We start from the raw sequence: 22,355 nt of genomic DNA, 5'->3' as shown, positions 1-22,355 counted from the left end.
TGAAGAAACATAAATTGAGGGCTCCTAAGTGCCAGACACTCTGCTAAGCATTGACAATACAAAAGCAAGTGCTCATTACATTACCTGAAACTCTAACATTACCAATTAATTCCTTTTATAAAATATTGTTCTATTTTGTTTAAAGGAATATTGACAAAGGGGATGGGGAAATGTTCATTCTGAAGACTGCAGCTACCTGATTCTGGAGGCCAAGACATCCAACACATCAAGGTGGAAATGCAAGGACGTGGGTGGGAAGACACTGGAATGCAGAATTCCCAAATGACCAAGATTCCCACACCCTTCTGTGCATGCCCTATATGACCCCCTCCCCTTGAATATGGGCAGGACCTGTGAGTATGATGGGATGTCACTCCCGTGATCTGGTTGCTAATCAGTTGACTTTGAGTTATGATCTGATGAATACAGAGTGCATTGAAAGTCCAGATGGCAGATAATATTTTAGATCATGGTGGTGGCAGTGAGGACAAAGGTTTCTGAATAACCTTGAGCAACACCCTGGGTAGAACTGACCTACTCAAGTGAGCCTTTAGAAGAAAGTGAAGTGTCAAAGAGATAAGCTTCTGCTGACCTGGGGAGTAGCAAACAGCCAAAGGTGAACTGCTTATGGAGGCCACACGGCTATGAATTATAGACAGGCTCTGGAATCTAAGAGCAATTGCTAGCCAACAGCTAGCAAGAAAATGGGAACCTCAGTCATATGACCTTACGAAAACAAATTCTGCCAGTAACCATGTGAGCTTGAAAGAGGACCCAGAGCCTTGGATAAGGACTGCTTCCCTGTCTAGCACCTGGATTTGAGTCTGGTGACACCCTGAGCAGAGGACCCAGTTAACCTGTACCCATGCTCCTGACCCACAGAGACCGTGAGATAATGCTTTTGTACTGTTTTATGTCATTAAGTTTGTGGTAATTTGTTGCACAGCAATAGAAAAATAATGCAGACACATAAAAGATAACTGTAGCCTCTCCCATTCTGCATAAGGCCTGGCCTAGGGGGGGTTCTTTATGCTCCCTGCAGACCAGCTGTTATTCTCTGCATGAGAAGAAGCCAGTGTGGCAATTTCTTGAGCAGAATGAGACTGATCATCTCCCCTAACTCAGATGAGTCACATCGCACCCTGCCTGCCTAGTTTATGGACCCCTTCAGGTCAGAGACCATAAGTAGTTTTCAAAAATATTGGATGAATCAATTCCATGCATTTCATCGTGCGGTCATTGTGAGCTACTGAAAACGTGTCCTTGGCCCAGCTACTTCACCCCGTGGTGCACTGATCTCCTGTGTTGCAATATGTGGTTATAGTCACCACCTCACCTAGCAGGCGAGGGTTTTCTAAGGACAGGTGAGAGCACACATGTGAAAAAGCTGTATGCTCTTTGAAAGAAGAAAGCTATATTAAGTCAACGGGTGCTTCTTGTCATTCTTTGTTTGTAATTATGCTTTTTCAGAACTCACAATGTGCTAGAACCTGCCTGGTTATAGGAGTATCAGCTTTAGAATCAAACAGTTCTGATTGCCGGGCCAAGTCTGCTGAGCACAGCAAGAACGTCTGAATTCAGAGCTGACTGCTCCTCTCAAAAACCTGGCCTTGGAATCATATGGTTTCCGCTTCACTGATTTTTCTCAGGATCTGAAGACATTTTAACTAAAAAATCTCTGTTGAAGAAAGAGAAGTTTTAAACAGGTTTCAAACTTTCTTTAAAAGAAATCCCTAGAACATGTTCCTTCACCTTTTAAAAAAGGACAAAATAGTTGCTGCATTGACAGTTGTGTTACCATCAGGCTTTTTAAGGGGAACAGCTTTTGGCCATTTCCTGTTTATGCTCCGCAAATAATATCACTAGAAATTTTGCTGCAGCAACCTGTCAAGCAAATTTTAACTGTCTAAATCCTCACAACTTCTGGTGGAACTATGAATAAGCAGAAAAGTAAAATAGTTAGTACCTTCCCCACTGTGCTTCAGTTTTTCCTTCTTGTCCTGAAGCTGACCGCATAAGTAAGCCTCCGTGTTATATGCTAGGATATTAAAGTAATGGCTAAGTGAGTTCCTTTACGAAAAGAATTATAAATTTACTTGTGAAAGCCAAATCATTTTACTTATTAGACCGCACTTAAGACAGTTTTACATCTAAAGAAATAATAAATTAGCTTTGCACCAAAGGTACAGGTAAACTAAGTCATGGGTTTTCCTTTGTTGACTGCATCAGCTCAAATCTGTTCTTTAAGCCATGGATTAAATGGGTCACAGCTTTGTCAATGAAAAAAATCATGTATAGATGAAGTCACATGAGACGTAGGCAGTGCAGTCTTCAAATGGTAGAGCTTATAGGAATCCTGTCTCTATCACTCTCAGATTATTTATTACCCAGCTGAAGACTTCTTGGGAATTTTTTTGCATCCTCCCGTTGTTTTTAATATCTATTTATGCTAGGTATGTCAAAAGATAAAGCACTCAGGATTTGAGGCATTAGCTGCTGGTGTACCATATCTTGGCAAGTGAGATAGAGATTTCTTCATTGAAAATTATTGCCAAGGAGGGGTTATATCTTGGCGAGTTAAGGATTTGGCTAAGCTATGGTTACAGGCCTGGAGAAAAGGTAAAATAGGTGTGAGAGTAATATTGTAGGTAACAAGACTATTAATGATAATTATCATTAATAAATACCAATATAAATCATTTCATATTTGTAAGGTAGTTACTGCTTATGAAGCACAAACAATAAAATCAATCTTTTTAACAGATGAGAATGCTGAGGCTAGAAATGGATAAGTAAATTGCACAAGGTCACAGATTTCAGTGGTAGATTGAGGTCGACCTATTCTAGATCCCATAGTATTTACACCTCACAGCATCAGTTATATGACTTAGAGCTATTAGAAAAAAAAAAAAAAAAAAGGAGCCTTTGCCACTTACAAGTTGGCTCCCTCAGGCAAGTCACTTCCCTCTAGGAGCTTCACTGTATCATCAGTAAAATGATTTATGAGGTCAGGTGACCCCACCTGCTGCTGAAATTCCATAATTCTATGTAAATATAAGGGGCTTATATGAAAGGGGAGAGGCATTATGATTTTAGAGTTCTTCGGAAGGAATCTCTGTGTTTCAGAAAGGGACCGAGACATAAAAGAAGCAGGGTAGCCAGGTGCGGTGGCTCACGCCTGTAATCCCAGCACTTTAGGAGGCCGAGGCGGGCGGATCACGAGGTCAGGAGATCGAGACCATCCTGGCTAACACGGTGAAACCCCGTCTCTACTAAAAATACAAAAAATTAGCCGGGCATGGTGGCGGGTGCCTGTAGTCCCAGCTACACGGGAGGCTGAGGCAGGAGAATGGTGTGAACCCGGGAGGCAGAGCTTACAGTGAGCCAAGATTGCACCACTGCACTCCAGCCTGGGTGACAGAGCGAGACTGTCTCAAATAAAACAAAACAAGAAAAAAGAAGCAGGATATAAAGCAGGAATTTTTGCCTACTGGAGCAGTGACATTTCATAAAGTGATTAGGCAGTGACATTAAATAAGTTTTCAAGCCATTTAAGTGGTTAATTGGCCAACTCTGTTGAGGAGATCTTTTCTTGAATAAATCTGAGGGTGTCAGTGGTTAAAAAAAAATCACAGAAAGTGTTATTTGTTCTTGTCATCCACAATATCTTGATGCAAAACCTCCTGTTTTTACAAGAAAGGGAGGGTAGATAGGAGAGATGACAGGACATTCTTAAGAGCAAGGGTGGATGTGGGGGTGCTATCATCTCAGATCTATGACTTTTATTCTTCCGTCTTGTTGCAATAAACTGTCAACTTCAACAGAGACTAATCGTGGTGCTTTTGCCTTGACAATGTGCTCCTGGTTTCATTTTGTAGAGCCTCATCAGCTTCCATAATTCTCCCATTTGAACCTGAGTAGGGGTGACACATTTTGTCACTGCCCTCCCCAGGCTCCATGATTCGACCTTCAGTGTCATCCTCAGGACTGGCATGGAACTGGCAAGCTATAGGTGATGCATTTCCCCACTGCTGGTCAGGAATGACTTAAAACCGGTGAGGGTATACATATCCTCACTGTATAGACTCAGGTTAATAATATTAATAATTATTTATGCAAAGGTAAGAGCTAATCGTAATTACTCTTTACTAAATATTCTTACATTAATTGAAGACCTTTAAGAAAGGAGGCCGAGAGAGCCAAAGACACCCTCTGGAGATCACTCCACAATAAAACAGAAGTAAAACTCAGATATTCTGACTCTGAGACCTATAACTCAGCTCTCCTTAACCTCACTCACCTCTGTTCATCAAACAGTCAATCAGTTATTAAGTAATGTCTATGCACAAGGACTGTCCCAAGGGATGGGAGTAAATCTCATGAACAAGACGGACCCAACCTTTGTCTTCATAGGGCAGGAACAAAACATAGGACTTGAGGATCCTGCAGTGAGCTTAAAAGATACACAGACACACAGACACACACACACACACACACACACACACACAGCACTCACAAACATGTACAGCTTTAGTGACATTAGACCTAGTAGGCTCCCTGCTCTCAGGCCCCAAATTTATAGGTTTCTCTGTGTGATAACTAGCCCTTCACTTATCAAGGACAGATGCATCTGTCAGTTGCTGAGGCTTCATACTCGCCTGTCGGGTGTCCTTGGTGCTTTCCTTGGTGAGACGAACTAACTGACAGGCTTGCCCAGAGCCCTGAGCGATAAAGCCAGGGGCTGAGTGTGCAGACCAGGAAGACCCTTCTCCTCCAGAGCCTCCCTTCCAGTCAGGGGGATCACTAGCAAATAGAAAGATGGTACTGCTGATCAAATAGAACTTCTAAATAAAAAGTTGCTCATCTCAAAACCTTTAAAACTTCATCTCCATGCAGTTTTCCATCTCCATCCTTCCTCAAAACCATTTCCATCCTCCTCCATCATTAAGAAACCCCAGCCACTCCTTGTGGCCCTGAGAACCAATTTGCCTTCCACTTCCAGTCACTGAGCTCCCCAGATCGGCTATTCCAAAGCAGAGTGGTTATGAGAACAGACTGCACAACCTGGCTGCCTACCTTCCCAGGTTGGTTCCAACACTTTTGCCTCAAGTCCCTCATCTGTTTTTTTGTCTGTTGTTTTTCTTTTGCTTTTTTAAGATAACAATAATAGTGCTACTCCACAGGATTGTGAGGATTAAAAGAGTTAATATTTGTAAATCCTTTAAAAGGTGTCTGGCCTGACTGGGCACGGTGGCTCATGCCTGTAATCCCAGCACCTTGGGAGGCTGAGGTGGGTGGATCACCTGAGGTCAGGAGTTTGAGACCAGCCTGGCCAACCTGGTGAAACCCCATCTCTTCTAAAAATATAAAAATTAGCTGGGCATGGTGGCAGGTACCTGTAATCCCAGCCACTTGGGAGGCTGAGGCAGGAAAATCACTTGAACCTGAGAGGCAGAGGTTGCAGTGAGCCGAGATTGTGCCATTGCACTCCAGCCTGGGCAAAAGAGTGAGACTCCATCTCGAAAAGAAAATAAAAAGAAAAAAAGGTGTCTGGCCCATGGTGAGTGCTATGTGTTCACCATTATTTTTTCCATTGCTCCAACAGAGGCTATTAGCACTAAAAAGAGTCCAAAAACAGTTCATAGACTCATCCAATCTTAGTTTTTGTTTGTTTTGTTGTTGTTTACAGGTGAAAAAACTGAAGCCTGAAAAGGGAAGATTTCTGTTAAAAGACCGTCCTCATTTTAGCCTTTTAGAGGTTTCTACAGGTCACTCTGAATAACCTCACCAGTCCCCCCACCCCTAGTCCTCTGCAGCTGATAACTGTAGTAATAGGTTCAATCCAGGGCCCTTTCGCCTTCATCCTGCGGTCACTTGATTCCCCAGTTGTCTGGCTATGAGCCCTGCCATTGTACTCACTCCTGCCTTTCCTCTCTGTGAGTCTACAATGGTCTCTCACATCTTTTAGACTCATTTTCTCCAAGAAGCCTTTCAAAGCTCTGTGCGTTGATTACGTGGTCGCTTTGGCTTCCTACCACCTCTGTTCCCTGGTTAATTTCCACCTGATCATGGCCTGGAACTGGGGAGAAGGGATGGGATCCTGGAGATTACCTGGCCTAGTGGTTCTCAGCAGCCTGGAGCATGTGTGGTAGTGTGTGTATGTGAGGAAGGTGGGGAGTGGAATGGAAATAGGGAGGGGAGGAAAGAGGGAAATAATTGAGATATGGGGTTGGGGTATATTTTAATAATTTGGAATATTTTTTAAAAACCTCCCAGGAGATTTTGATGCAACATTCTGATGAGAGTCAATGATAAAATTCATTTCACATGGTATCATAAGTGAGAAAACTTTTAGTCACAGAAGTGTAATATGTTATTTAAAGACCCACCACTGGTTTGGGGAAAAGTCAGAACTTGAACTTGGGTCTCTTAACACTAAGCCTACAGCTTGTCTGTCTCTGTTTTATGTGTGTCAATGGTAAAATTTTCAAAATTCAAAACTCATGAGTCCCAGAGTTGCCATTATAATCACCTCTAATTATGTTTACATATTAGTTACTGTATACCAAACATCAACCTAAACACTTTCCATGCATTATTTACTATGCACAAACCCCTGGAAGGTTGATGCTGTTATTATGCCCATTGTACAGAGAAGAAAACTCAGGAACAGAGAAGCCAATAATGTTCTTCCAAGGGGAGTCCTTAATACCATTTACATGACCTATAAATCTAACAGCTACAGACTTGAATAAGGTAGCTGTTTTCACATGAGGTTATTCTAGATTCCTCTAGGTCATTTTCATTTTAAAAATTGCAAGATTGAAGAAAAGTCTAAAATCTTAAAGTACACAAGCAGGATTCACCTAAAATCATTTTTCCAGCTTGGATAAGCATCCTGCTTTTTTGGAAGCTGTGTGGCTCCTGTTTAGATGGGCTGTCAGCATGGCCTCATAAGAATGCAGTGGTATTTCACCTGTGCTGTCTGAAAACCATAGGTTAGGTGTACTCCTCCACCATAGGCCAATCCACAATTGCTGGTTTCTTGCATGCCCTTGAGTTACAGTGCTCTTCCCTCATATCCCCAAACCCAACTGAGCCTGGGCCCAGGTTCCTCATCCCCCTCCTTTCTGCCCAGTCTCCACATGTCCATCTAAGGTGTAAGGGGCTTGTACCCTGCTTTAGGCCATTATTGCATTGCTATAAAGAAACACCCAAGACTGGGTAATTGATAAAGAAAAGGTTTAATTGGCTCATGGTTCCAGAGGCTTTAGAGGAAGCACGGTGCTCACATCTGCTCTACTTCTAGAGAGGCCTCAGAAAACTTATAATCATGGCAGAAGGTGAAGGGGGCACAGGCACATCACATGGCAAAGGCAGGAGCAAGAGAGAGAGAGAGGTGGGGGAGGTGCTGCACAATTTGAAACCACAGATCGGTGTGAACTCAGAGTGAGAGCTCACTTATCACCAAGGAAATGACCCAAGCCATTCATGAGGGATCTACCCCTATGATCCAAATACCTCCCACCACACCCTACCTACAACAATGGGGATTGCAACAGGAGATTTGGGTGGGAACAAATATCCAAATTACACCACACTCTTTTTGGCTTCTATGCCTCCTGTTCTCTGCTCCCCCATTTCCTGCTGTAGATAGATAGGCCCCCAGGAATGTCCTGCCCTTTTACCTGCTTCTGGACTGCACCCCCTCTTAGGGTTCCTCTTTATGTATTCTGGCCGTTGGACCTCCTGTTACCAAGATTGCCTGAATCAAATCATTTGGCCCCTGTCCCTGAGCATGGCCTGCCCATCTCCCTGGATCTAGCTACTGAAGCTGGCTTAGTCATCTACTTCAATCCCTTGTTGACAGCTGCTTTTGTACTCCAGAGAGAGACCCTTCTCTGTCCCTGCCTCCTCCCAACAGACTGGCTTCTGTTGCTTAAGCCCCAGCTCACTTCCCAGCTGAGTCTCTGTATATACATAGGGTGGTTTAAGGCCTAGGAAGCCAAAATAAACCGAAGCCAATCACAGAGAAATTGCTCATCACTGTGTAGGCTGAAAACCTGAGGAGGGGCTGACAAGCAGCTCTCCATTGTGACCTGCAGCCTCAATGTTACCTTTGCTCTTGGCTTTCTGCCAGGCCTGTCATTGAATCTGAACTTTTAGCCCAAGCTCTGCCCTATTTGGACCTTGGCACAGACCAGAATGTAAAATGATAATGCCCTGAGCTGTACTGAACAGCACAGAGCTCCTGAGATGTTACAGATGCAGCTGTGACCAGCAAACACATTGTTTCCGGGATTGTGTTTGTAAATATATGAGTTGCCTGACAGCTTGTGGAATTAAATATAGATGCTACATCACAAACTCTAGCTAAAATAAACTATATGCTGCTCAATGAATGTCAATAAGTACGCAGAGAAAGAATCATCCCTTTTTGTAGCATAGTCCAAGACACCCACCCCTAAGTGCTTTGTTTGTTTGTTTGACAAAAGGCTCTCTCTTTAGGCCCCCACAGGCTTTTGACTGGTATAAGTGGACAGCTAGGGGGATAGAGTGGGTAAGGAGACAACAGGGTGCAATCAATAAAACTGCTGCATTGAGGAAATGTTGTGTGGTGGCAGGAGCTAGCTTGGAGGTTCCACAGGTAGACTGGAATATCACAGTTAATCTTCTGGAATTGCTGACCACAAGGCATCATTTCTAAAAGTATGGTCCAAGGCTCACTGGTAGTTTGCAAGGGACTACTGATGGGGAGCAAGCTGTTCAATCACTGCAAGTTCTCTCTTCAGTTATTAAGCCAAATATCTCTCCTTCCTTTAGACTGATTTTTACAGACAACCAAAGCTTATATATTGGCAATCTATTTAATTAATAATGGCAAGTTGAAGTGACATCAGCAAGATGGTGGAAGAAGAGATCCCAGGCTTCACTGCTCCCACAGAAACATCAACTATCCAGTCAAAAACACCTTGGTGAAAATGTGGGAATAAGCCTGAGTCACCTGTGTATTCCACGGAACTGAATCAAACTCCACATGGAAGGGGTAAGAGAAGTGGTTTTGCTTTGACCACATTGCCCCTCCTCTCTCCCCTAAGTCAGCACAGTGCCACACAGAGGAAATTCCCTAGGGCCCATGGTTTCTACTGCGGGAAAGCAAATATCCAACTTTCCCAGCATTTTGAGATGCTTCCCAGGCAACTCACCCCATTGTCACCTCATTGGAAATGGGGAATGTAGGAGAAAACCACATGACTAGACTATTTGGGGTCAGGTAAAAACAAAGTCAGGAGGTGGAGCCCACAGAGAACAGTAAAATAAATTGTCAAGTGAAACATATTTAAAAATTATGCAAATTTAGACATTGCAGATTTTGGTAAAAGCTCAGTGCACCTGCCACTAGTCGTGCTCAATCAGAGGTATCAACTAACAGTGTTGCTCACCCACAAAGCTGAGCTGGTCACTCCCAGAAGAGGTGGGAAGGGTTACATGGCTTGAGTCTCTAGATGGCCAGCCTCAGACCCTACCCTAGGGTCCTGCCTAGGAAAGAGAAGACCCCCTGCAGCAAATTTCCATAAGCAGGCACTAGGTCTGCTACAGTCAGGAGCTTAATCTATACTCCCTGTAGCCTTAAAGCTTACCCCTAGACTCTGCCCAAGGAGAGAGCTGACCACTATAGCAAATACTGACAAAAAGTAGGCACTAGTTATGCCACACTTGGGAGTTTCATCAGTTCTTCTCTTGGCCTCAAAGCCCACCCCACACCTCACCCATGAAGGAAGGCAAATCTCAGTCATGCATTTCTACTGAACATAGCAGTTAGTCCATTCATCTCAACCTACTTAACTTTGGGGCTTCTTCTGCAACCTTGGTCAACTCCTGTACTCAAATAGCAGTACCTGGCCAGGGAATTACACCCTGTGGCCCTGCCAGATCAGATGTGATTGCAGCATCCATATGGCAGCTCAGCCTAATATTAGAGCTCAGCCAGTGATCTTGCCAAATAGCAAAGCCTAGCCAGCTGCCCCACACAAATTCCAGGTAAAAGCAGTAGCCCAGCCATCTAGAGAACTTAAAAGCAAGCCTGCCTTCCCAGGATCATTACTCATCCAGAATGACCCATCCAGAATCATAGGGGTAGATTAACTAGTGACTTTCTATCCCTGCCAAAAAAACAAACTTGTAAAAGCCAGAAAAGTTATCGGTCTCCACAAATGCATAAACACCAATGCAAGGATACAAGGATTAAAAAGACTCATAACACCTCCAAAAGAAAGTGACAAAGCTCTAACAATAGACTCTTAGGAAAGAGATATCTATAAAAGGACAGAAAAAAAATAATTCAGAATAATCCTCTTAAAAATGTTTAGTAAACTTCAGGAAGATACAGATTAAACATTAAATAAAATCTGGAAGATAATACACAAACAGGAGAAGTTTGACAAATAAATAGAAACAATTTTTTTAAATGGAAATTTTAAAAATGAAGATTACAATGACTGAACTGAAAAACGCAATAGAAAGCTGCAACAGCTGACTTTATCAAGCTGAAAAATCAGTAAACATGAAGACAGAAAATTTTAAATTACCCAATCAGAGGAGTAAATAATAATAATAAATAAAAAATGAAGAAAAACATCTGTGGGAATAATGGGACATCATCAAACAAGAAACCTAACCTATGCATCATAGGCATTCCAGAAGGAAAGAAAGAAAAAGACCATAAAACATATTTAAAGAATAACGGATGAAAACTTCTCTTATCAAGAAAAGAAGCCAACATCTAGGTATAGAAAATGCAGAGGTCACCAACAAAACTCTAACCAAAGAAGAATTCACCAAAGCATGTAATAATCAAATTATCAAAAATTAAATACAAAGAACAAATTGTGAGAGCAGCAAGAGATAAGAAATATATCACATAAAAAGGAGTCCCAATAGCAAACTTCTCAGCAGAAACCCAGCAGGCCAGGAGAGAGTTGGATGATATATTCAAAGTGGTGAAGTGAAAAAAAAAACAAACTACCAACCAAAAATACTTCACTCAGAAAATCTGTCTTTCAGAAATGAGGGAGAAATAAAAACTTTCCCAGACAAACAAATAAGTTTATCATCACTAGGCCTGCCTTGCAGGAATTGCAAAAGGGAGCTCTTTAAACTGAAACCAAAAGATGCTAATTATTAACATAAAATTTATGAAAGTACAAAACCTAATTGTATAAGTAATATGTAGCAAAATTTGGAATAGCCTAGGACTGTAATAGTAGTATGTAATTTTATCCCTAGTACAAGCATTAAAGGATGAAATTGTTAATAACAACAGTTGCTGAAATAAATTGTCAAGTAAAACATATTTAAAAAATGGTACAATTCAGACATCAAAAACATAAAATATTGGAATGGGGGAAAACTGGAGAGTTATTGTGTGCAATCAAAGCTAAGCTGTTAGCCTCAAATAAACTGTTATAAGTGTAACATAAGTGTAACATGTTCTATGTAAGCCTTATGGCAACCAAAAATCAAAAATCTATAGGAGATGCACAAAACAAAACAAAACAAAATACATACCCTACAGAAAACCATCAAACTACAAGACAGAAATAGAGGAAGAAAGAAAATATCTACAAAACAACCAGAAAACAATTAACAAAATGGCAATAGCAAGTTTTTCCCTGTTAATAATTACTTGAAAATAAATGAATTAAATTCTCCAATCAAAAGACATAGAGTAAATTTATAGATAAAAATCCAAGGTCCAAGTAAATGCTGTATATAAGAGATTCACTTCTCCTTAAGAACACACATATACTAAAAATGAAAGAATAAAAAAAAGATATTCTTTGCAATTGGACAGAAGGGGCAGTGATACTTAGACAAAATAAACTTTAAGTAAAAAACTGTAAAAGGAGACAAAAAAGGACATTATATAAAAATAAAGAGGTCAATTCATTAAGAGGATATAACAATTGTAAATTCATATGATCCCACAGTGGAGCCACTAAATATGTAAAGCAAAATTGAAACTCTTCCCTCTAAATTCTGGAACAAGTCAAGGATGCCCACTCTTGCCAGGTCTATTCAACATGGTTTTGGAATTCCTTATTACACCAATAAGACATGAGAAACACACAAAAGGCACAAAAATTAAAAAAAAAAGAAAAAGTGAAATTGTCACTGTTTGCTAATGATATGATTATCTATATAGAAAACCCAAAATAATCTACAACAAAATGTTAGAATTGATGAACAAATTCAGTGAAGTTTCAGGATACAAATCAACATGCAAAAATCAGTAGTGTGTCTCTACACTAAGAACAGAATTTCTAAAAAAAAAAAAAGGAATCAAAAGAACAATCTTATTTACAATGGCTATTAAAAAAATAGGAGTAAATTTAATCAAGGAAGTGAACTCAGATAAATAAGAGATAGCCCATGTTCATGAATTAAAAGAATAAATGTTGTGAAAATGTCCATAGTACCCAAAGCAACATATGAATTCAGTAAAATTTCTATCAGAATCCCAATATCATTTTTCATAGATATAGGAAAAACAATGGAATATGATTGAGCCTTAAAAAGGAAAGAGATTATCTCATTTGTGACAACACAAATAGAATTGAAGAACAATATGCTAAGTGACATAGACCAAATACAGAAAGACAAATACTGCATGTTCTCAACTAATTGTGGAATCTAAAACAATTGAACTCATAGAAGCAGAGTGTAGAACGGAGGTTACCAGAAGCTGAAGACTGGGGAGACTGGGGAGATGATAATCCAAGTGTACAAAGCCTCAGATAGAAGAAATAAGTTTGATTTTTTTAGATCTATTGCACAGTGTGCTAAATATAGCTAATAATTGAGTACTATACATTTCAATATTACTAAGAGAGTAAATCTCAAGTATTCTGATCACAAAAATGTCAAATATTTGAGGTGAGGGATAGGTTAATTAGCTTGATTTAATCATTCCACCCTATATTCAAAAATCATAACATCACTTTTTGCCCCATAAATATATAAAGCTATATTTTGTCAATAAGTACTTTTTAAAATGCTAAAAAATAATGAAAAGTTGGTATTCGTGCATGAAAATCAGCCCCGTGTAAGAGTTTACTGATGATTCTCATTTAGCCTTCAACCAAAGTTTGTTGCCATATAATCCTGGTCATTGATGCAAAGCTCCCATCATACTGCCTAAATCACGGAACTCCCCACACTCCTGGTGGTGGTGCAAAATGAAGGGTACTTGGCATTCAGGAAAACTTCAATGTTGTCCTAAGGGTTAAGGTTTACTTGTATTCATCATTTGGAATTTATTGCAATTGCTATGTTGTTTCCAATTTTATTTATTTGTTTGTTGTATTCCTCTTTGATTTTTTTTTTTCCAAGATGGAGTTTCACTCTTATGCCAAGGCTGGAGTGCAGTGCCATGATCTCAGCTCACTGCAACCTCTGCCTCCCAGGTTCAAGTGATTCTCCTGCCTCAGCCTCCTGAGTAGGTGGGATTATAGGCTCCTGCCACCATGCAGCTAATTTTTGTACTTTTAGCAGAGATGGGATTTCGCCATGTCAGCCAGGCTGGTCTCGAACTCCTAACCTCAGATGATCCACCCGCCTTGGCCTCCCAAAGTGCTGGCATGAGTTACCGCACCCAGACTTTAATTCTTTAACATCAAGTTTTTTCTCCATTAGAAAGTGGGACTATAGACTTAGACTGCAGCAATTTGAGCACTGGTTGAAGGTCCTTGTGCAAAATTAAGAGCCCCCAATAGAAGAACTTGAATAATTCTAAAGAAACCTGACTTAATTTTGGCTCAGACTGCTGCTAACTTCCTAAACTATTCTTGACAAATGAAACCTTTTGTAAAATGTGGTAATAATTTTCTCACTTCTTTCCTTTTAAGAAAGTTAAAAAATATCTACTCATTCATCCAATTAATGTTTATTAGACAGAGAACATTCCATTTAGCTGGGACATAAAATAGAAGAAAGGGAAGATGGGAGAAAAGGCTGAAATGTAATGATTTAGTTTTTTTGAAAGAAAGCTGTGTGAAAATCCTTGTTATAATGCTCTTGCAGCAAGCCCTATTAACCAAAGTCACATCAAGAGGACCATGCTGACCAGGACTTGCACACGTCCACGACTCAGTGATAATAGAGGTTCAAATCAGTCACTTCTGAATCAAAACAGATTAAATTATTCTCAGCCTAATTTTGAATTGCATCAGTGGTTTTCAGTCAATTCTTTAGAAAATAGTATAAAGTAACTTTATTATTCAGTATTTTAAAAATTAAATTAAATATTTTATTTCTCAAACATGGTGAATAATAGAAAATTTACTTAAGACAGAGCCAACCATTTACTCCTGTGGTTCTCAATTAGGAAGGGAGAAGGGGTGATTTTACCCCCAGGAGACCTTTAGCAATATCTAGAGACATTTTTGATTGTAATAAATGAAGGCTGGGTGCTCCATCTAGTGAGGTAAGGCCAGGCATGTTTCTCAATATCCTATAATGCACAGGACAACTTTCCACAATAAATAATTCCATGACCCGAAATGTCAGTAGTGCCAAGATCGAGAAACCCTGATTTATGCCAACAAATTCTAATGAATCAAGACTCATAAAATGTCTCTGAAAAATGTAAGACCAACTCTTTGGATAACTTTTTCATGTGTTTCTAGTTTACCAACACACACCATGGAGCCAAAGATCAAAGATTACACATCTCCACATCTCTTCCTTTTAGACCTCTGGGTTCACGCTTAATAGGTCCATCATAACAATAACAATAAAACCAACAGAAAATATCTATTTATTAAGTGCATATTTTCTTTTGGGAACTATGCTTTATTTCCAACAAGGTAGGTATTATTAATTCATGAGGAATTAATACAAGAAAAAATGAGATTTTGAGAGATTGTAATCCCAGTACTTTGGGAGGCCGAGGCGGGTGGATCACGAAGTCAGGAGATCGAGACCATCCTGGCTAACACGGTGAAACCCCGTCTCTACTAAAAAAAAAATACAAAAAACTAGCCGGGCGTGGTGGCGGGCGCCTGTAGTCCCAGCTACTCGGAGGCTGAGGCAGGAGAATGGCGTAAACCCGGGAGGCGGAGCTTGCAGTGAGCCGAGATCGCGCCACTGCACTCCAGCCTGGGTGACACAGCGAGACTCCGTCTCAAAAAAAAAAAAAAAAAAAAAGAAATTTGTCCTTCCCTCCCTCCCTCCCTCCCTTCCTCCCTCCCTTCCTTCCTTCCTTCCTTCCCTCCTTCCTTCCAATTGTTTATAGTTTAGTAAATAGAGTAGTGTGTTCGTGAATTTTTAACACTCAGAGCTGGGGAAAAAGCTCTGATTGTAAAATGTGCAGACTTCTGTGATGTAAATACCCTCACCATACTAGATTCCAAGCTACTGACTTGATATGATTAGCTCACAAATATCCTGAAAATTTTACAATGGGCTCTTTTAAGGTAGTGTGAAACCAACTCCAGCACACCACTAAATTTTTTAAAATACCCTAAAAATAATAGGTACATGTCAAAAGGACACAGAGCCACCTTAAAAGGGCTCCCCTCATGAACTCCAGGACAATGGCAAATAGATGACATTTCAGTGAGTAAAATACTAATCCATGAGGCCACATTTTATCTGTCTACCTACCTATCTATGTATCTATGTATCTATGTATCTATCTATCTATCTATCTAATCTATCGAGATATGTAGATAGATGGCACGTAGGTAGGTAGCTAGATTGATTGATACACTCAAAGAGAGAAAGAAAAGAAATCTTTATTTACAATATAATGTCAACTAATACATGCACAAAAATTATGGAATTAGAAATTATTATTTAGTAATCATCACAGTGATAATCCATTGAGGTAAGAAACATAAGTCACTGCTAAACGATGAGATAAAAGTTGATGTAGAATGAGATAATTCACAGTTTTAAAGTATTTCTTCAAAACACTTATACAGAGAAAAAAATAACTGTACTGTGGACAAACATGACAGCTACCATCTTACTCAAGTGGTCAGTTAATACCACCAGTAATAACCCAAATGAAAATCATGTGCCAGCTGATAGGATCCAGTGAGATCATAGAATCACTTCTGTGATAGTCCTGCCAAAAAGCCATAACTTGAATCTCAGCACGAGGAAACCACAGACAAATCTAAATTGAGGAACATCCTACAAAATAACAAGCCTGTAATCTTCAAAAATATTAAGGTCATGAAGGTCAAAGAAGGATAGAGGAACAAATTGTTCCAGATTGAAGGACACCGAAGAGGCATGACAAGTACGTGCAATGTACAATCCTGAACTGGATCTTTTGCCATACAGGCTGTTACTGGGTCAGCTGTAAACCTTGAAAGGGTCACTGGGTGAAGGGCCCATGAGAGTTATTTATAGTCTTACATAACTTCCCTGTTATTATTATTATGAAGCTGAAATTATTATGAAGCACACAGGAAAAAAATGAAAAAAATAAAGTTATATATAGTTACACAGTTGATGGGGCCAACATTGACACCTTGGTTCTAATTTTGACATCTATGCTATTTACCAATGTACTATTTTAAAATATATGCTCTTTTATTGAAATACATGAGGAATATCTTAGATGTTATAAGACAGATCCTCATAATTTACAGCTTTATAGATGTAACTGGAGATTTGTTATCTGGTTGTATCCAGAGTGGTGCAATAGAAATATAATAAAAACCATATATATATATGTACATAATATATATACATAATATATATTAAATTTACTAGTAGCTATATTAAAAATATAAAAAGAAATAAATGTACCTAATTTTAATAATATTTTATTTAAACTAATTAATCCAAAATATTGTCATCAGAACATGTAATCAGTATAAGAAAATTATGACTGAGATTTTTTTTCACACTGAGTCTGAGATCTGGTATGTATTTCACATTTATCGCACATCTCAGTTTAGATAATAATTTTTCCTCAGAAAGTTTTGATTCTCTATTTAGAGATCAAATAATTTATAGTTAAAAAATAGATTAACCTATATGAGTTACTCCAAGAATACTTAAAATTTTTCTAACATCTAAACTGAGTATGTCTTTAACTTAAAAAAATAACAACTTAAAATTAATTTATTAGTTGCACAAGCTATATATTAAATGCTCAATGGCCACATGTGGCTGGTGGCTATCATAATGAACAACACAGGGCTGGATGGGTCCAGATTTCATCCGTTCCTATATATTTCTATGTGTTTATTTTTGTGCAGGTACATTGCTCACTCCATTCCTATATACAAATATGTACTGTAACTTTATGAAGAACAGTGTACTCTCTTCATTTTGTTGCCTCAGGCATAAAGATTTTGAGTGAAGCATGGTTCTAGACAAGTGAAGGAATCAGAGGGCCTGGTTCCTGATTTTCCACCTCCAACTGCTTGGTTAAACTCTCTAGAATCATGACTGTCTGTGCTCTAGAACTTAGGTGAGTAAAGATAGAAAGTACACAGCAGAATGGCACCACAAGGGAAAGATTATGTGACCGAAAAGCACTAGATAAATATTAACTGGTTAGGCTGTTTTTATTTTTAGAGACCAGAAGCAGAGGACAGAAGATATTGCCATCACAAATTTTTCTGACTTTGGAGAAGTCAGTGAATTTGCTATTTTGACTTCTCTCCTGTAATGATAATAAAAGGATGCACCGTTCTGTTCCAACAACCCTCACACATCTACACCACAGAATGAATTAGAAAATGTCGGCAAAATGCTATGCTCTCAAGAAACAAAAGTATTGCAAATCAATTCATATTAATAATTGTTGCCAAGTGCTGAAATTATGGATACTCTTTACCTTCTTTGTTAGGATTTTATAATCATAAAGCTCTTTTTCTAACTAAAAAATTAGAACAAGGTATTATGAGTACTCTTTTATCTGCATTTTTGTTGTTGTTGTTATCCATAAGACTCTGAGTGAGACCTGAGTGTTAGCTGTTCTTACTGGAGAGCTTCAGCTACCAATTTGAACAGCTGGTCAGACAATCCTTTCATTTCTAGGATCTCAGTGTCTCACACTTGGTTGCTCCACTTGTGTGAGGTGGAGCTGGGGTTTAGTCTAAACAGAAACAATTCATCACACTTATTCACAAATGTCGCTCCTTTAACTATTGCCTGGCCCCACCATTCTTGACTCTCTGCCAATTCTACAGCCTTGTGCTTCATCAGTCCTTGGCCAAGCACCCTATGAGGATGGCCCAGGCAGATCTTGGAACTGATGCTGGTGATTCAGCAGGAAGGGGCTTTCTGTCTCACTCCATCCATCCTCACTCTCTGCCCTAATGAGCTGCCCAAAGGCTGCAACTGCCCTCCTGACATCTCAGCTGGTGTGGAGGGCATAGGGAGCAATTACCCATATGCTTTCTGTGCTTGTCGATCCCTGAAGTTTCAATTAAAGATGCTTTCAGTTTTTGGTTTTTTTTTTTTTTTTTTTTTAATATCCTAACTTAGAACCCCTCGCTTCCACCACATACTGGGATGCAGATTGTCCTTGCACACCAGGAGGCATCATTCACACTGTAGCCTAAGTGAATGGCACCCTGTGTTGTAGAGCAGAACACAACCCATGCGGTCACACACAGGGTCCTGCCACTTCTTTTTTTTTTTTTTTTTTTTTGAGATGGAGTCTCACTCTGTCGCCCAGGCTGGAGTGCAGTGGCCAGATCTCAGCTCACTGCAAGCTCCGCCTCCCGAGTTTACGCCATTCTCCTGCCTCAGCCTCCCGAGTAGCTGGGACTACAGGCGCCCACCACCTCACCCGGCTAGGTTTTTGTATTTTTTAGTAGAGACGGGGTTTCACCGTGTTAGCCAGGATGGTCTCGATCTCCTGACCTCGTGATCCACCCTTCTCGGCCTCCCAAAGTGCTGGGATTACAGGCTTGAGCCACCGCGCCCGGCCGGGTCCTGCCACTTCTATGTTTTGCCTCTTAAACTCCAGAATGACAAACCCCACTCTTGGTGATGCAGCACAGTTGCATCACCAAGAGGGGCAGGGAATAAAGGCAAGAGAGGACCCAAGAAGCAAACAAAAGTAGAAAAGTACATTTGTCTGACCACGTACATTTCTGGGTACCACCAACACACCCGTGGATTAGAGTACCCTGAGGTGGCTTGCCAGGGTTCAAATATCTGAGGCTTTTTGATAAACTCCAATTGTGTTATTTGTGCCTTCAAAGGATTCGTATTGAGGCTGGAACCCAAACACGTCAGTGTCACTCCTAGACACCTTCTTTATCAGCACTTACTGTGATAACCGTATTAAAATCAAATGTTACCTATTCATTAAGGAAATAACAGTTAAAGGACAACAGCTAAAAAAAGAAAAAGAAAAAAAAATCTGTGGCTATGACGCAAATGTAGAATGTAGTGGAGAAGGGGCCCTAGAATAATGCCTACTCTCTACAGATTCAGCACCTGGGACGCATTTCTCTGAAGGGCAGTTACCAGCAGTTAGTGGGTTACAACCGTCACCACACCAGGGGATAAGGGGAGTAGGGGAAATGGTTAAGTACACTTTTTTAAAAGACAGTACTTATCTACTTATTCTCATTTGTTGGATGTTTGTTTCAAACACAAAACTATCCTTCCCAAATTTGCTTCTCAACACCAATCTTTAACCAACTTACATACAATGCCTGCCCATCTTTCCACAAACATCATTAAGCCTGACTTCTGCAAAACCTGCGGCAACTTTCCAGTCTCCAAGCCAAGGAGGCATTTTAGTACCTGTGGCTAATACTTACTGAGTGATGACTGGGTGTCAGACATTGCTCTTATTGCTTTTCATACATTGTCTCGTTTGATCCACAGGACAATAAAAAGGTTTGTGTTCTACTGTTAGATTCTTTGTATGGATGAGGAAATTAGGAGCTAAAGAGATTAATTTCTAAAGCAGCACTTCACGGCCAGAATGGGTTGTCTGGGTCCGGAGTGCAGGTTGTAACCACCAGGTTCTACTCCCCTCAGTCCACTTCCCCCTCATTACCCTGACTTGTCTGCAGCATTTGGCACTGCTGGCCACTCTGGCCTGACTTTTCTCTTCCCTGGCTTCTGTCTTTCTGTCTTTATTTTGCTTTTCCTGCCTGCCGTCTAGATTTAGCTTCTTGGTTCACTTTCCTCACTTCACCTCCTTCCACCTACAGGGCCTATTCTAACTCTCAGCCCCAGAAACCAGCCTTTTTTGAGGGAGCAGGGAAAGGGAAGCAACCAGAGAGAAATTGTAGTGATGCAGCTAGAGAAACATTCCAGGAAAACGGCCGCCATGTCGGCAACTGACATCTGGAATTCTAGACTCATCGCAAAGACCCTTTGTTTCATAGAGAAAGATGCAGAGTCCAGATTCTGAGGTTTAGACTTACATAGGCAACTAATGGCAGAGCTGGGACCAGATTCGAGGCGTATATTTGCCACTCAGCCCAGAGACCCGTGGTTGTGCCCCGCTCCTCTGACAAATATCTGGTTCCAACAAATGCCTGCAGGACTCTGTTATCCACACAGGACTTCCACATGCCCGCCCTTACACGGTTGCATCCTATGACAACACTTGTTTTCAGCAGCCCTACTCTTCCCCGTTAAACGCGTCTTTCCCACCCGGCATGATTCCTTCCTTTGCCCCAGGCTCAAAGTTTTCTCAGAGTCTGCCTTCTATCTGTCTACCTGTGAGCTTGATTTTTCCAAGCTGTTAGCCACTCAGGCTCTAGGTAACATCTTTCTTCTTCTATAGGATTTATTTGCAGCAGGATACAAAGGCCATTAGTAAATCAATAACCCTTTACTTAGAAAAGGAGGGGAGGTAGAGACCTGGAGTTTTTAATTCAGATCTAGCAATTCCTGAGGCATTATCAGGAGCGTTCTAAAAATAGGCCTTTGAAAGGCAGGATGTGCTGCTGTTGGAGCTTTATAGCTTCCTGCCCATAAACAGGAGCAGCTTGCTATGGGTGGAATCACTAGCAGAAATCTCCCTCTCCTGTGGTTGTTATGTCTTCCTCTAACTCTAACACCATATGTATTAGCTATTGCTTTGGTGCTCTATGTTTCTTTTACTCTTTCCCCCAATCTCTTCTAGCCACATATGTCTTAGATATAGGCTGAATTTCCATCTATCGGCGTGTTTCCATCTCACCCACAAAATACTTCTGTCACTCTATGAAGCCTCATTTGCCAATGTAGCCACATTGAGTATCCATAAGTCAGCACATGTCCTAGCGCCTTTCATGCTTCCTACTAACATCTGGGGACTCCTATCACTGGATGTCCTTATCCCTCTTCTTGTCCCACTGTCTCCACACAGTTCTTCAGGCATGTGTGTGAGTGGGGCAAGAGTAGTGGTGGCATGACTGTGTGCTTTAAGGCCAATGCTGTGATATCTAAAATAATATAAGATTTAACTATAAAACATCAGAGTTCTGCATCTCCTTTCACCTAGCAAGTCTACATCTGGACAATTATTTTGAAGATGTACACAAAGATTCAGCTACAAGGATGTTAGTTGGGAAAGGGAAAGCACCATGTACGTGGCCTTTTCTTTCTAAAGAATATACTAACAACCTATTACTATGTAACAAATGTGTAACAAATTATTTTCTTACTTTATAACAAAATTTAGTGATTGGAAATAATAATAAATATTTATCATCTCACATAATCTCTGTGGGTCAGAAATTTGGGTGGCTGTAACTCTGGGTCTCTTATGAGGTTGTAGTCATAATGTCAGCCAAGACTTCAGTCATCTGAAGGTTTGACTGGGGAAAGAGGATTCAGGTCTAGGGTGGTTCATTGTCAAGGCTGGTGGGTTGATGCTGGCTGTTGGTAGGAGGTCTCCATTTCTCTTCATGTGGTCTGCTCCATAGGGCAGCTTGAGTATTCATTCTCACAACATCTCACGTCTCACAGAATCTGGCCTCCTCAGAGAGAGTGAGCCAAAAGATAGCAATGCAGAAGCTATAATGACTTCCATGACCTAGCTTTGAAAGTCACACACCATCATTTCTGCTGTATCTTCTGGTCACATAGACCAGCCCTGATACGCTATGCGAGGGGAGTATACAAGAGTGCGAATACCAGGAACTAAGGAGTATTGAAGGCCATCTTGAAGGCTAGCTGCCACATAGCAGAAGACTTCACCAAGAAAAATACTCCTGGTCTCTCTCATCACCAAGAACTATTTGTATTGTGAGTTTGAGAGAAGTACAGAGCTCACACTGACCTGTTAGTTCTAGACTTTTTTCTCTTTGCCAGCTAGACAGCCTGCAGTGGATGGGCATTCTGCCTGTTTTCTGTTACCCAATAAA

General features: G+C 40.5%; 1 protein-coding gene across 2 annotated transcripts in view; it reads right to left on the bottom strand.

Moving 5' to 3' along the window:
• BRINP2 (BMP/retinoic acid inducible neural specific 2) overlaps positions 1-22,355 on the bottom strand; it is a 110,665-nt gene that overhangs the window by 54,939 nt on the left and 33,371 nt on the right. The window lies entirely within an intron of this gene.

The sequence above is a fragment of the Macaca fascicularis genome, chromosome 1 (assembly GCF_037993035.2).
Source record: "Macaca fascicularis isolate 582-1 chromosome 1, T2T-MFA8v1.1".
Lineage (NCBI taxonomy): Eukaryota > Metazoa > Chordata > Mammalia > Primates > Cercopithecidae > Macaca > Macaca fascicularis.
The sequence above is the reverse complement of the archived record's forward strand: the minus strand, read 5'-3'. Positions and strand labels throughout refer to the sequence as shown.